At 41.7% G+C, this 13,013-nt stretch overlaps 1 protein-coding gene across 1 annotated transcript in view; it reads right to left on the bottom strand.

Moving 5' to 3' along the window:
* Positions 1-13,013, bottom strand: part of LOC128941079 (guanylate cyclase soluble subunit beta-2-like) — a 38,835-nt gene that overhangs the window by 22,299 nt on the left and 3,523 nt on the right.

The raw sequence follows: 13,013 nt of genomic DNA, 5'->3' as shown, positions 1-13,013 counted from the left end.
CACCCCTGGAAATGTCTCATGCCAAGGAGAAACAGGCCCTGGCGCTACATTTGCATGAAACTTTCTGGTTAAAGTCATTGTGCACGTTCCTCTGGGTATTTTATTTCTCTCACTTCTTGTATGGCCACTCACATTCAAGAGCTAGCATCTGATATCTTTGTTTTCAGCAAAGAAAATGGCTCATTGCTTGTATTTCCCCCTCTGATTGCTAGTTAATGAAATTGGTTCCAGCTGTACCATCACTGCAGCAATGAGCTACAAAGAGTCACTTGTCTCAACTGCCTGGGCCAGGCTCATTTCAGCTACAGCTCACAGATGGCACAGCTATCCAGGAGACTGGAAGAATGCAGTCAAGAATAATGCAAAAATGGGTAAAAGCTGAAGCTCATCAATCTTTGGTGTGCTTTGCTATTTGATCTGTATTGTACTCCAGCCTCCTAGCTCCAGCACTGCAGCCTGTGGAGCTGTTTGGTCACTTTCTGGCATCTTGTTCCTTTGGAAATGTAGCTCCAAATGACAAGGTGCCTGTGCCAAATGAGAAATAGTGTAGTACCAGCCTGTGCAGGAGGTGCTGCTAAACAGGGAGTATCTGAGGGCTCTGTGGTGTACTTCCCTTCCACCTCAGCAGTGTCCCTCCCCTGTGATTTGAAGAGAGGGCCTTTCCTGGAATATTCATATATATATTCAATATAATGTCACCAATCATCTGCCATGTAACTCAACATCTCCAAAGGCCCAGTTCAAGAACCCAAAGCAGTTTAGCAGCACATCCCTGATAAAGTCAAACTAATAAATGGTAAATGCTGGCTGTAGCTTTATTTGTCTTTTATGTTGTGAGATTGCTCCTTTACTTTTGGAAATGATAATCTAGATATCCTCCATTGTGGTATAATAAATATCTGGGGTTTGTGCTTAAGAGGTGGGCCCAGGTTTCCTGTGCCTGTGGGTATTAAGACCTCCAAGTGGTAAATTGCAAATCTTACTGGGTATGTTGATGATCCAGTGAGCTTTCTGCTTGGCTATCCTCTCCCACTGAACCACCTACCACTGATGCTCTCTTGGTGCTTCAGAGGTAACAATCTGCTTCCTTGTTGCTTGTACTCCTCCAAGTAACATTTTGCAATAATATTAATTACACAGCATGCTTAGATTTCTCATACCATTATTAGCAAATATGTGTTTACTCTAGCTTTCCTTGTTTGAACAGAATCTGGGAACTATATTCCATGGGGTATCTTTGACAAATACTTGGATCTATTCTATACAAAGGTGAAGTTTATTATCCTTTTCTGTCACTAGGGACAAGCTGTTCTACAGCTTTAGGTCTGAGTTTCCAGAGGACAACAGCTCCCATGATCCCCAAGAAGAATTGGACCTGAGTTTGACAGTAAAGCACTTTTCATAAGGGAGGAAGTATATACAAAAAACAATTCCCTTGTTTAAGCAAGAGCAGCAAAATTTGTAATTTAGTAGGGAAGGCTAAATTGGGAGCAGTAAATTCTGCTGGAAAATCCAAGTGGAGATCCATTATGGTAATACAAGAGAGGTCCAAAGGCTGAAGTTCTGAGGAATCCCTGTTGATTTGTCAAGTAGCAGGGCTCTTAGCCAGGAGCTTATAAATATTAAAGCCAGAATGGTTAATGACTTAAAAAAATTCAAGTTACAAGAAATAAATGTAAATTCTGTTGAAGTGAAAGGAATGGAAGATTGAAAGCATGAAGTGCTTGCCTCTGTGACCAGTGTGTGTCAACTTGATTGGTTCCTATTCCTCCTGCACAGGGAGAGATGCTGTGATCAGGAGTGAGGAAGATGGCAGGTGCTTGCTGGATGTTAGAGCAGCTTTACTTTTTGTAATGGGCTCTACAAGGGGTAAGGGCTTAGCTGGACAATTAAAGTGACACATCTCTGGTAGGTGAGCTGAGGGGATGGGAAACTCACAGACCAGCTGACAGCAACTAGTAAGAAGTAGTTGGAGGTAGCCCTGTGTTTCCTCTGTCTCTGCCTACAACTGCAATCTCCTCTCTGATCTCTGCTTTCGAAATTGGAGCTGTTGGTGATGATCTAACCAGCACCTGACTAGCCAGACATTTGTACTTGGAGGGCAGCTGGATCATGTGGTGGGGGAGTGGCTGTCACCCTGGCAAATCCCTTCCAAGGATTACCCCAAAATCTCTGTCATTTTCCTTTCAGCCTTAAACCACCCACTTCCATCCAACCAGCAATGAACAAACTTGAAAGGCCCAGTGTGTTGAGCAATTGAGCAGAGAGGACAAGAGCTAAAATCTGTACTACCAAGAAAACCTCAGAACTTATCCCTTTGGTGCTTGCTGATGATTATTCTCTCTTCTGACTTCCCTGTGTATTTGTATAGACTGGATTTATTTTGGAATGCAGAAAGGTCCTTCCCTCTCTCTCCAATCAAAACAATAGAGCCAAACCAGCCAGTATTAGATGTTTAAAAAGATTCACCACACAGTTTCAATTATTGCTCTGACTTCTGCTGCAACTAGTTACACTCATCCTCAGGAACAGAAAATACCTTTCTGTAAACTAACAATAATAAAAAAAGTCTTTCTAGCTTAGGCTAGCTACCAAAAATGCACTGCACCTTTCTCACCTCTGCTGTGGATATCTAATAGTCCTTGTGGATTAATTTGGGGTCTTTATTCTGGTTTTGATTTTGTGCTTGGCTTTGCACTGATATGAACACCACATATACTAAAATTGAGATTTTTGTGAGTTTTAATGTATATGTGGGGCTACAACTATTTGAGCTCTCCAGAATTTCCCTTGAGATTGATTTTTCCTCTGATAATTTGTTTTGCCAAAACCAGTGTTTTCCTTTCTTGACTTGAACCATCTTGGTTTCATCAAAACTGGTTTTTTATAGTGTTTCTCTGGGGCTAGGGAGCAGCTGTGTTGAAAGGCTATTTTTTTTTTTTTTTAGAATAAGAACCTTTATCTGCACCCCTGTCTAATCTGCTTGAACTAGTTTTGCCCCAGACAGATGAAGAACAAAGAACTTGCCAAAGAGTGTAAGATCTGTCCAAGAAGCAAGATGAATTGCTCATCTCTGGGCCACCAGTAGGATCAGAAGCAGGAAATAAATGTAAGTGTGTGCCATGCTCCAGTGTAGATGTGTCACACACTGGGAAACTGGCACTGACCTCACCATGCGTGTAGCAGAGAGCTGCCCAAATCTGGACATCACTGGCCTTTACAAACACGGTTTGCAAGTACAACTAACTTCTTATTGCTGTGTGGATGCCAGCTTTGCTCTATTTTCTGTCGTGACCAGGACTGGATTTCCCTGCTGAAAGAAGGGGAATCCAAATGCTGGTCTTCCATGGAGGTGGAGGGACACGTGTGAGTGTGGGAGCTGGCTGTGGAATCAGTGCAGTGGGATGATGTGTGCACATGGAAACCGGAGCTCCACTGCAGCACCAACCTCAGCTCAGAGGTGCAGTGCTGTCTCTGGCTGCATGGAGTTACAGGGCTCAGCACAGCCCTGCATGTGTCTGTGTGGCCAGCAAGCATGCTGCAGTGTGTGTGTGTGTGCATGGAACCATTTCAAAGCATGCAGGAGCAATTTGTCTTCCCTGCAGCCTGCCCAGCAGTGCCTGTAGCCCCTCAAGGAGCATGCTGAGGCTTTGCTCCCCTCCTTTTGTGCTGCTTTGCTAGTTTCCATTTCTTTTCTCCCTTCTTTTCCTTACTTTGACAGAGTAGCCTTGTGGGGAAAAAGCAGGCTGTTCCTGAAGCACTGCAATGCAAACAAACCAGCTCCAATTGAACCTTGACTGGGAAAATCTGTGCTGCACAGTGCGGCCATCACAGTATGTGTGAGCTGCAAGGAAAGACTGCCAGGCAGGTGAACAGCCTGAAAGACCTCAGTTCTTTGACAGTGACAGTGTTTGTGAGAAACAGATTTAAACTAATTTGTGAATTAGCTCTTAAATGTTAATTTTATCCATGTTTGATAAGTGTGAGTACTGTATAAAGTCAACATCAGGTAGCAGAGTATGCTGTGTCTCTCTTCAAAGCCTTGCACAAGTGGTGCTTGTAATGCAGGGGAATGGTGATGTCCACATTTTCCCAGGGGGAAAACAGAGGAGCAGTGCAATGTGCAATGGGATACAGGGCTGATGATCCAGCATGTAGCTCCAGAGCTGCTGGCCTTCACACCTGTACTCTGGACCCGATTTATTAACTGAAATAAGCAAATACAAATGCATAGGTGGTGAGATGTGAGCTTCTAACTAAGAAGCAGAACCACCATGCAGTTAATTGGGAGGAGGCTAGCACCAACTTGTACAGCTGTTCTGTCCTAACAGCTTGCCTGATGGTGTAATACATTAAAAACAACAATAATCCTGCTGTCCAGTAACATGTACAGGCTAGTTACTAGAGTCTGAACTGCAGCTGGATGCAGAGATGCAGGAATGAATATCACAGGTAAAGCCAACCCAAATCTACAGTGACAAGGATTTTCAAGGATTGGCCATTAGGGTGACAGAATCTAAGTTACATGGGCTTCCACTGCTTCCCAGACTTCCATTTGCTGCCCATAAGCCAACAGTTTAATTCCTTGTTTGCCCTATGGCAACATCCAGCTACCAAAATTTCTAATGGTGTTTTATTTCTGAAACTTGCCAGGGTTCTAGGCAACACCTCTTTTCTCACATGGAAGAGTGATCCCTTTAATGGGATTAAAGAGAAGATGTCATTTCCTGCTTCCATGCCTGAAAGAGAGAGAATTGTTAATTGGAAAGAAACACTAGAGTACTTTTTGTGGCTGTTTTTCTAACATAGGCTAACATCCTCAACGATATGCCTTGGTTTCCGTGCTTTGGGGAAAAGAGATGGGAATAGCAATGGAATATTCTGATTCCAAAACAGTGACTTGCCACAAGCAACAAGGTCACTGCTGTCATGGAAACTGCCCAGGCTTTGGGCTCTTCTGACAAGTAATGCCTTTGATGTGATGGTCTGAAAATCCATCCTACATTCAGGATTGTTTCTGTGGTTCCTGTGTCTTCTGTGCATTGCAAATATTTCCTTGCAGTTTTTAAAAGAAGGGAAAACAAGGCAGAGCTATCCAACAGCCATCCAGTATGAGAGCACTTGGTACTAAAGTAATCCTGAAGAATCTTGTGAATCCATGGATGTCATCAGAGTGCATGCAGGATTACCCAACAGAGCTCTTGATTCACAGGACTTGGACTAATGAACACCAGGAAAATAACAGACTGTGTTGGGTAATCTGTGTGCTTGGACATCCAATCCTTCAAGCCAAGTCATTCTTGTAGGCCTGGAAAAAATCACTGAATGAAAAATTCGGCCATTGCTACAGGTCTTCATTAAAAGACAGAGCCAAGTCCTCTGCATTCCACCCACTGTGTAATACTGAGAAGAAAACACTGTGAGTAGAAATCTTGTTTGAATCATTAAATTCCTGCCAGCCAAAAGTAGATACTTTTTTTCCTTACGGCTGCAAAAGCTGGACCTTGGATGAGTTCCCTGTCAGCAGTGGGTCTGACCAAGCCCTGTGCACCTGAGAGCCAGCCTGGCACTGCCTCACCACACAGCAGCTGGGCCCCCATGGATCTCATGTGCAAGGAGGCCTGAAAGGCACAGTAATTTTTAATTAAATGTTTGACTTTCAGGTTTAGAAGGCCTCCTCAATATGTGTTGGTAATATGTACAATGCTATGAATGAGTAGGGAGGTCCTTCCCCACTGAGAAGAAATATACATATATGTGTATGCATACAATATAAATGTTTGTAAAGCAAGACAGTAACACATCTGCAGCAACGAATGAAAGCCTCCTGCCTTGCTCTGGTTGCATTCAGTGCTGCAGCAGTTTCACAACGGTGGCTTTGGAACCTTGCAGGAGGAGTCCCAGACTCCTGGTGGTTCAAAGAGTTTTAAAAAGAAAGAAAAAGCCTAAAAATAATGTCGTAAGCTAGTGCTGAAATGTGTGGAAAGAGCTTGGCAGAGTTATGTAGAGGACTGGCTGGTATGGCGTAGATTTCTATGTAGGAAAGGCTGGCTTAGTTGGGGTTTTTTGGTGAGGAATATCTGGGAAAGAGACAAGAAATGGAAAAGGACATGAAGAGAGAGACAGAATGCTAATGGTTTATGCTCTGGAAACTAGAAAATTTATGTTCCCTGTGGAAAGAATTGCACCTGTTCCACCACATGTTTTTTTCAGCTATTTAGCCCTCTTTAGATCATAGGAGTATTTTTGAAGTTTGGCAGAAGGTGCACAGAGTCAGACTTTGAAGTTACTCTCTTCTTTCTGGATGCTTTCCAACATCTGGGAAGCTGTAGGGAAAAAAGCAACTCTAGAATATCTTAGCATTTCTTCTCATAGGCAACTGAACATATTTTCTTGTTAGTAAGCACTGTATGTCACTCTTTCCACAGCCCAGCACTGGAACCCACGTGTGTGTGCTAAATAACAACACCACTCCTGTACCAGCTATTCCTTACACAAAACTCCAGTAAGTGAATCACTTTTAATCATTTCTCCCCCTTTTGGAAAAGCATTTAAATATGTTTTCTCTTACCCATGGTGAAGAAGGTTTGGAATATTTTATTAAGGGTAATATTTGTATTTGAATAAGATATGTCTATTCATTAGGATAAATCCTTTAAGTCAGGGTAGTTCTGAAATGTGAAAGCAGCATTATATTAAAAAAAAATTAAATGAATAAAATAAATTAAAAAACAAACACATGCCACTCTTCCTAGGTAAAAATCTACAATTAAATGGATCGCCCTTTTAACTAATCAAAAATTCTTTAAACATCTTTCTGCTATGGCAACTGGCCCAGCATTAGGCTGATTGATGGGGCTTGTGAAATGACCTTTAGGACTTTCCAATCTGGTCAAAAATCTTCCCAGCTCCTAATAGTCCAGCTGGCCCAGAGATGGAGCGGGGGATGTCCTCCTAGATCCTGCATTCAAAATCCTGCAGTCTTCTTTTTGGCAATGAAAGCATATAAAAGTCTTTGGTACTTTTCCAGCCACTCACTTAAATAAGACCATGTACTGAGCACTAAGTGTGAAAGAAATATACGTGCCTTTAAAAGTCAACAGGAAAAGTATTTTTGTTTGTTTAATTTAAAAGCTGGCATTATGCCCCGTGCTCTTTACAGCTGCTAAGAGCTGACAGCTTCGACCTCTGCCAGGCCCTGAAGGGGGCTAGAGATGCTCAGGGCACAAGAGGACAGGATTTACACCTTTCCATTTGGCTGACTTTGTCTCATTTGGCAGAAGAAAACTCTTTGACATTCCTGGTTTGAAGAAATCTGCAAACCTAGGTTTGCTGAGCTGTTGCCTGATGTCTAGGAGTTGCTAAACAGTGATAGCATTTCAACAACAAAATGGCTAAAATTGCACAAGTGTTGTTCCTGTTATTTCTAAAACACCTCAAGACTACCCTAGAATTTACTTATTCTATTTTCCTGAACAATCTGGTACTAGAGACAAGGTTTGCAATTAACATTCATCCCACATTCACTTCATTAATACACATATTTGTTAAATTCATCTTCTGCTAAGATGTCTGCTTTGCTTAAAAAATAAAATAAGATTGGAAATCTTTGAGAAGGAGAATTTCTGAGGGTCTTTAGCTAATGTGAACCCAAACCCTTGCAAGTTAATTAAGAGCATTTTTAAAGAGAGGCGGATTGATGGGGTTTCCAATAAATCTGCATACACAGTTGTCCTGCATACTGCAGATGTCAGAAATATCCCTTACAATGGCCTTTAAAGTAAAATAGGAGAAAATTTGTAGTAATGTTGACAAAAAATGAAATTGTGGTATTTTAAAAATGCCAGAATATTGGGGTTTTTTTGTTTTCACATCCTTTTTTTTTTTTATACTACACTCATGAAACCAATAGAAAGTAGTGAAGCATATAACTGGATCCATGTTACCAGTTGCAAAGGGTTTCTGATAATAACATGTGCCTATTCCTAGCTGTTATAATTTCTCAATTAGAAGAGCCAGAAAAGTTGGTGAGGGAGATTATGGTTAAGAAATTTGTAGAATTTTTTGTTTAATTCCTCCACTCCCAGTTAGATATTGGAAGGATCCCATTAAATAGAGAAAAAGAAAAATATCTCCTAGAAATAATTCTTATTATCTATCTTAACATTAGTACTAGTATTCTCTCTCCATACTAAACCAGAAGTGTTTTACAGAGTCACATTTTTTTACAGTGGTATTGAACTTGCTGTTTGCTCAAATTAAGAAATATCAATGGTATATGCAATAAAAATTGATTTTCAAGAGTGCTATGTGCAATACAGCTCATTTGAGGAATATTGCTTGGCTTATACTCTATGGGCAGAATCTGCAGACTGTCTGACAGGATTTTAAATTGAAGTAGTGATTTTAGTAATGACATGAATAAAACATCCCCTAGCCATGAAGCTGGAGCCAAATAAGCCTTGAGATCTGGCCACAGCTGATTTCAATCCCTAGAAAGAATTTGGGTCAGAGAGAGACACTAAGAAATGTGATTGCCAACCTGAGCATCACCTTTAAAAGGTGTCACTGTTTGATCAAATATTTATTCTCTTTTTATCAGCACAGGAGGCTTGTATAAAATACATCAGTACCAATGAACTTTTCTTGATACATTGTTTTATGTTAGGAAAATCTTGCCATGCATCTGATACATCCATCTGAGGGAGATGGTCTTGCACATAGATTTTTATTTAGGTGTATGTAGCTCTTCTTTTTTCTGCACTTCCTCTTTTAATGCCTTGAGAAACTGTAGCAATTTCACAGGAATGGGTCTGCACTACCAACACACCATGCTCTCTCAGGAGGACATTATTTATTTAAGTACTTCTCTAAGATCAAATAAATAACACATTGGAATCCAAGGCTGTTTTTTTGCCTTGCATCCAAAAGTCATGGCTGTTCCAAAAGCCAGGCTTAGCACACGTGGGCCTGCTTTGCCAAACCCACAGGACTCTGCACAGGAGACAGATGCACACCAAAGTGATCTCATGCATGTTCACAACAGGTTCAGTTTATCTACTATGGGATCTTTTTCTGTTTCTCCCTTGCTTTAGGCCTCCTTTCAAAATGCAAGGCCAAGGACCATAATCCCATTCCTGAAAACACATCTTCCTTCCCACCACACCTTTCCCATAACCTGCCTTATCTGCATGATTTGCAAATCTTTTTGCAGAAATTATCTATTTTTTGTGCTTGTCTAGTGCCAGATAAAAGTACTGTTTGCTGGCTCTCAGATGACAGTGTAGTGAAGATAGCAGCAATAATCTTGTGGTTTAAAGAGCCATCTTGTCTGAATTCACTGTCATGGAATAAAAGCTATTAAAAGATCATTTCTTGCATTGAACCCAGCCTTGTGATTTGAGAGCTGTTTAAGGGCTGAAAGACAGTTGTGCTTTTCATGGATGTTTTGTATTTTTTAATCAGAACTAGAAAAAAAAAAGGACAGTTGTACTATGCAATTTACTTGACTTCTTGATGGTCATGTGCCATTACCATTTTGCAAACCCCTTTGACTGCTGAAATCTTGCTCTCTCTGCCTCCAGTTTTGCATTTTCATCACAACCAGGAGTTACCAACAGCACAACTCTGCCAAAAAGGTGTAAGCAGTGCAATTAATGCTCATTAACTCCTCTGTTTCAGGCAAGTTCTGCTGGGTTAGATCAAACAGCTGCCAAAGGCAGGCTTGGCTAACCAGCATGGTTTGTGTCAGGCAGATCAGGAAAACTGCAGCACAATTCCAGTTCATTCCAGGGAGAGCCCTGGTTCCTGGGAATGCCATTCCAGATACCTGGCATCTTTAGCCTGCAGAACCAGGTCTGGAAGAGGATGTTTACCAGCTGTCTGTAAAATAATGACTGTTTTCTGAGGCTTCAGTCACATGGTCACTGTAGAAATGGCTTTGTGGCACTGGAAGATGTCCATCTCCAGCCATAAGCTGAAAATTACCTTCTTCCTGCTACAGCTGAGATGTCAGAATAAATCATCTGGGCTCTCATCATGGGTTTTAGTGCAAAGACAGCAGGTTAGTAAGTGCTAGTAGGAGTGATGTGAGTTCACCCACCTGACTTTTCTGCTGGAATTTAAACACTGATTTTTTATGTCGCTTTTTCTACTCTGGGTTAACTGTACAGCTGCTGCAGAGTGATGACAAACACCTGAGTGTTGGTCACATCTTAAACTGGCACAGCTGCTTGGCCACAAAATGCATGATGTGAGACTGAACATTAATCACTTTACAGCACAAGGCTTGTTGTAAAGGACCTGCAAAGGATGCAAACTGCGCCTGGGTAGAGCCTTCTCCCATGCAGAGGTAACTTTGAGAACAACGTGTACATTTTTAGAAGAAATGTACATGTGGGAAACCTAGAGTTTTACCTAGGTTTAGAGAATGTGAAAAGGCCACAAATGTACAGGCATTTTAAGTATGCAAGACAAGCAATTCTCTGTCACTTAGCAAACAGGAAACATCAGAATAGCTGAGGCGTGAAAGTCAGTAAGAGCCACAAATAAAGTAATCTCTGGTGAGTGTAACCATGAAAAATGTGAAATGTGTTTTTCCCTCAAGCTTCAAAGTAACTTCCTCCAGTCCCACAGAAACTGAATTGGTACTAAGACACTAGATCTCATAAGAAGAAAGATTTGTCAGCTCTATCAGACATTCTCTATCAGCCCTGTCTGTGCCACACAGAACAGCAGGTAAATGCTCCCAAACGTCTACATTACACACCTGCATCTGCAGATTTTGCCAAGAGCTGTTGCTGCTATTACTACTGTGAATAGTAGTAATACTAAGTGAATAAACCCAGAGGTTCTGGAAGAATGTAGCATTAGTGACTACTCCTGACAGAACTCACCCCATTTGGACTCTGACTTGGTATTTAGCAGGTTACTAAGCTTCATTTGACAGGTTGAATAATGAGGCATCTGTCACATATGTAAGTAAATAGTTGTAAGGAATAATTATTTTTGGTGTTGCATTGTTTTTGATCTTGCTTCAGTTTCCAACCAATTTGTCGGGCTCTCTTTTCCTACTAGATGTAAATGGCAGAAACCATTTTCTCAGGTGGGTGTTTTATGCACCAAGAACAAGTTACTCCTAACCTTTTGGTGGGTGTTTGTGTAGTGTGATGGTACTGGTGCAGCTTTCTAAATTCTACTTGGGTTGGTGCACAGTATTTTCTTCTGTGGTTTGTCACAGAAAACAGGTTGGTTTTTTTTCCTGAAAGGTTGCCTTGAGTATTTTGAAGCATCTGGCTCTTTGAAGCTATCTTCTGACACAATATATTCACATTTGTTCACCTCTTAAGAGCAGATTGTTGTGATGTGATAGGGAAGATATTTGAACCTGAACCATCTGTCTGACCGCACCACTGCAGCTTTCACCCTTGGCTGGAACTCTGCAGCATGATTTTTTTTTTTCTAATGTGAGCCTGGCACAAACAATGTGCTCCAACTACATCTCCTGTCACACTCCTGGAAGTCTGTTTACACTCTGCCCTCGATGGTGAAGCAGTGGTTTCACAGCTCAAAGCTGGGGCAGTAAGCCAAGAGCCTGCCTGTTCCCGATGGGACAGCCGCTCCTGTTGCAGTGAGGACACACAGACACACTGACCCACGGCTGCTGCAGCCCCTGTTTGACACAGACCCAGGCAGGGCGTGGATTGCTGCCATCAGGGAAGCTGCAGTGCTGGGGAATTACAGGAATTACAGGCCATGGTTTGCTCGTGTCTTCTGCAGTCACATTGTGCAAGATCACTGCCAACGACCTGCATCAGAGGTGGGAGTTTGCACTGGGACTGACACTTGATTTAGCCTGCTAAGGACTGCAGTGTTATTCCAACGAACTTGAAGTGGGTCAGGTACTGAAAGGGAAGCCAGTGGTGTTTGGACAGCATTAATTTTGGTTATTATGTGCATTGTCTGGTTAGACCTGTTTTTGAAATGTGCCACTACATGATGCGCTCATTAGGGCAGCCTCATCATTTCCTCCTGCCCATGCTCAGCACCGTGCTGTGAACAGCCCACTGTGAGCCGGCCGGCACTGCAGGCAGGTCTGTGCAACTGTGCTGCTGAGCCTGCTGCTGCTGCTGCTGCTGGTGTGCAGAGCCATGCTCACAGCTCTGAGGGACAGCCTGCCTTCTGCTGTGCCCAGCAGCGAGGGCTCTGTCCGAAAGTCAGGGCAGGAACAGAGAAAACTGGGCTGAGACAGTACCTCCACATCTCTTCCTGCTTGCAAAAATATTTGAAAGTAATTTAGTCTGTTTTAATTTTGAAACTGTTGAGTTGTTTAGACTGTCATATTTTAGCATTTACTGTGTTTGTGGTGGCATTTGAATGCAACAGAAATTAAATTTAAACGCATCCTAGACAGCAAGTTTCCATGAGTGAGCAAGCAAGTAACTTTATGCTGCTTGTTTTTCTTCTTGTCTTGCCACTCCACAGCCTTTCACTGCAGCCCCAGGCCCCCACCCACCCTTACCATGTAAAAAAGACCCTAAACAAAACAAAAAATAAAACCCAACTGTGATCCTTGTTAAAGAAAACAAAATATTTTGTACTTTATTCCAGAGAAGGAAGAAATAAGGAAAAAAATAAACAACTCCAAACATACCGATCTACCTGAAATGTAAGTAGCTTTATTACAGTGAATTATACCTCTGCCTAAACTTCTCTGAAATAGTGATTGAGGAAAATAAAAACAAGTTTTTTCTTTATCCAGGACATACGTGAAAGGGAAAAAAGTCTCTAAATGGATAGAGAAATAATAATGTGAAACGTTATGCCTTGAAATGGTTCTGTTTCTTCAAAGAGAAATGTAATAATGTCCTGGTAAATCATATTTCTAAATATTGATCCTGTTTCTACAGGAAGCTATTGTCCCTGTACCTACTGAAATCTAAGAACCCTGAACACAAATCAGTCAGTTGGTTGTGATTTGCAGGGAAGGAAATAAAGCACTACAAGTATACATT

This window comes from Melozone crissalis, unplaced genomic scaffold, assembly GCF_028551555.1.
Source record: "Melozone crissalis strain CALT ecotype California unplaced genomic scaffold, PUWL_Pcris_2 ptg000034l_1, whole genome shotgun sequence".
Taxonomy (NCBI): Eukaryota; Metazoa; Chordata; class Aves; order Passeriformes; family Passerellidae; genus Melozone; species Melozone crissalis.
This window is presented reverse-complemented; position numbering and strand designations above follow the sequence as displayed.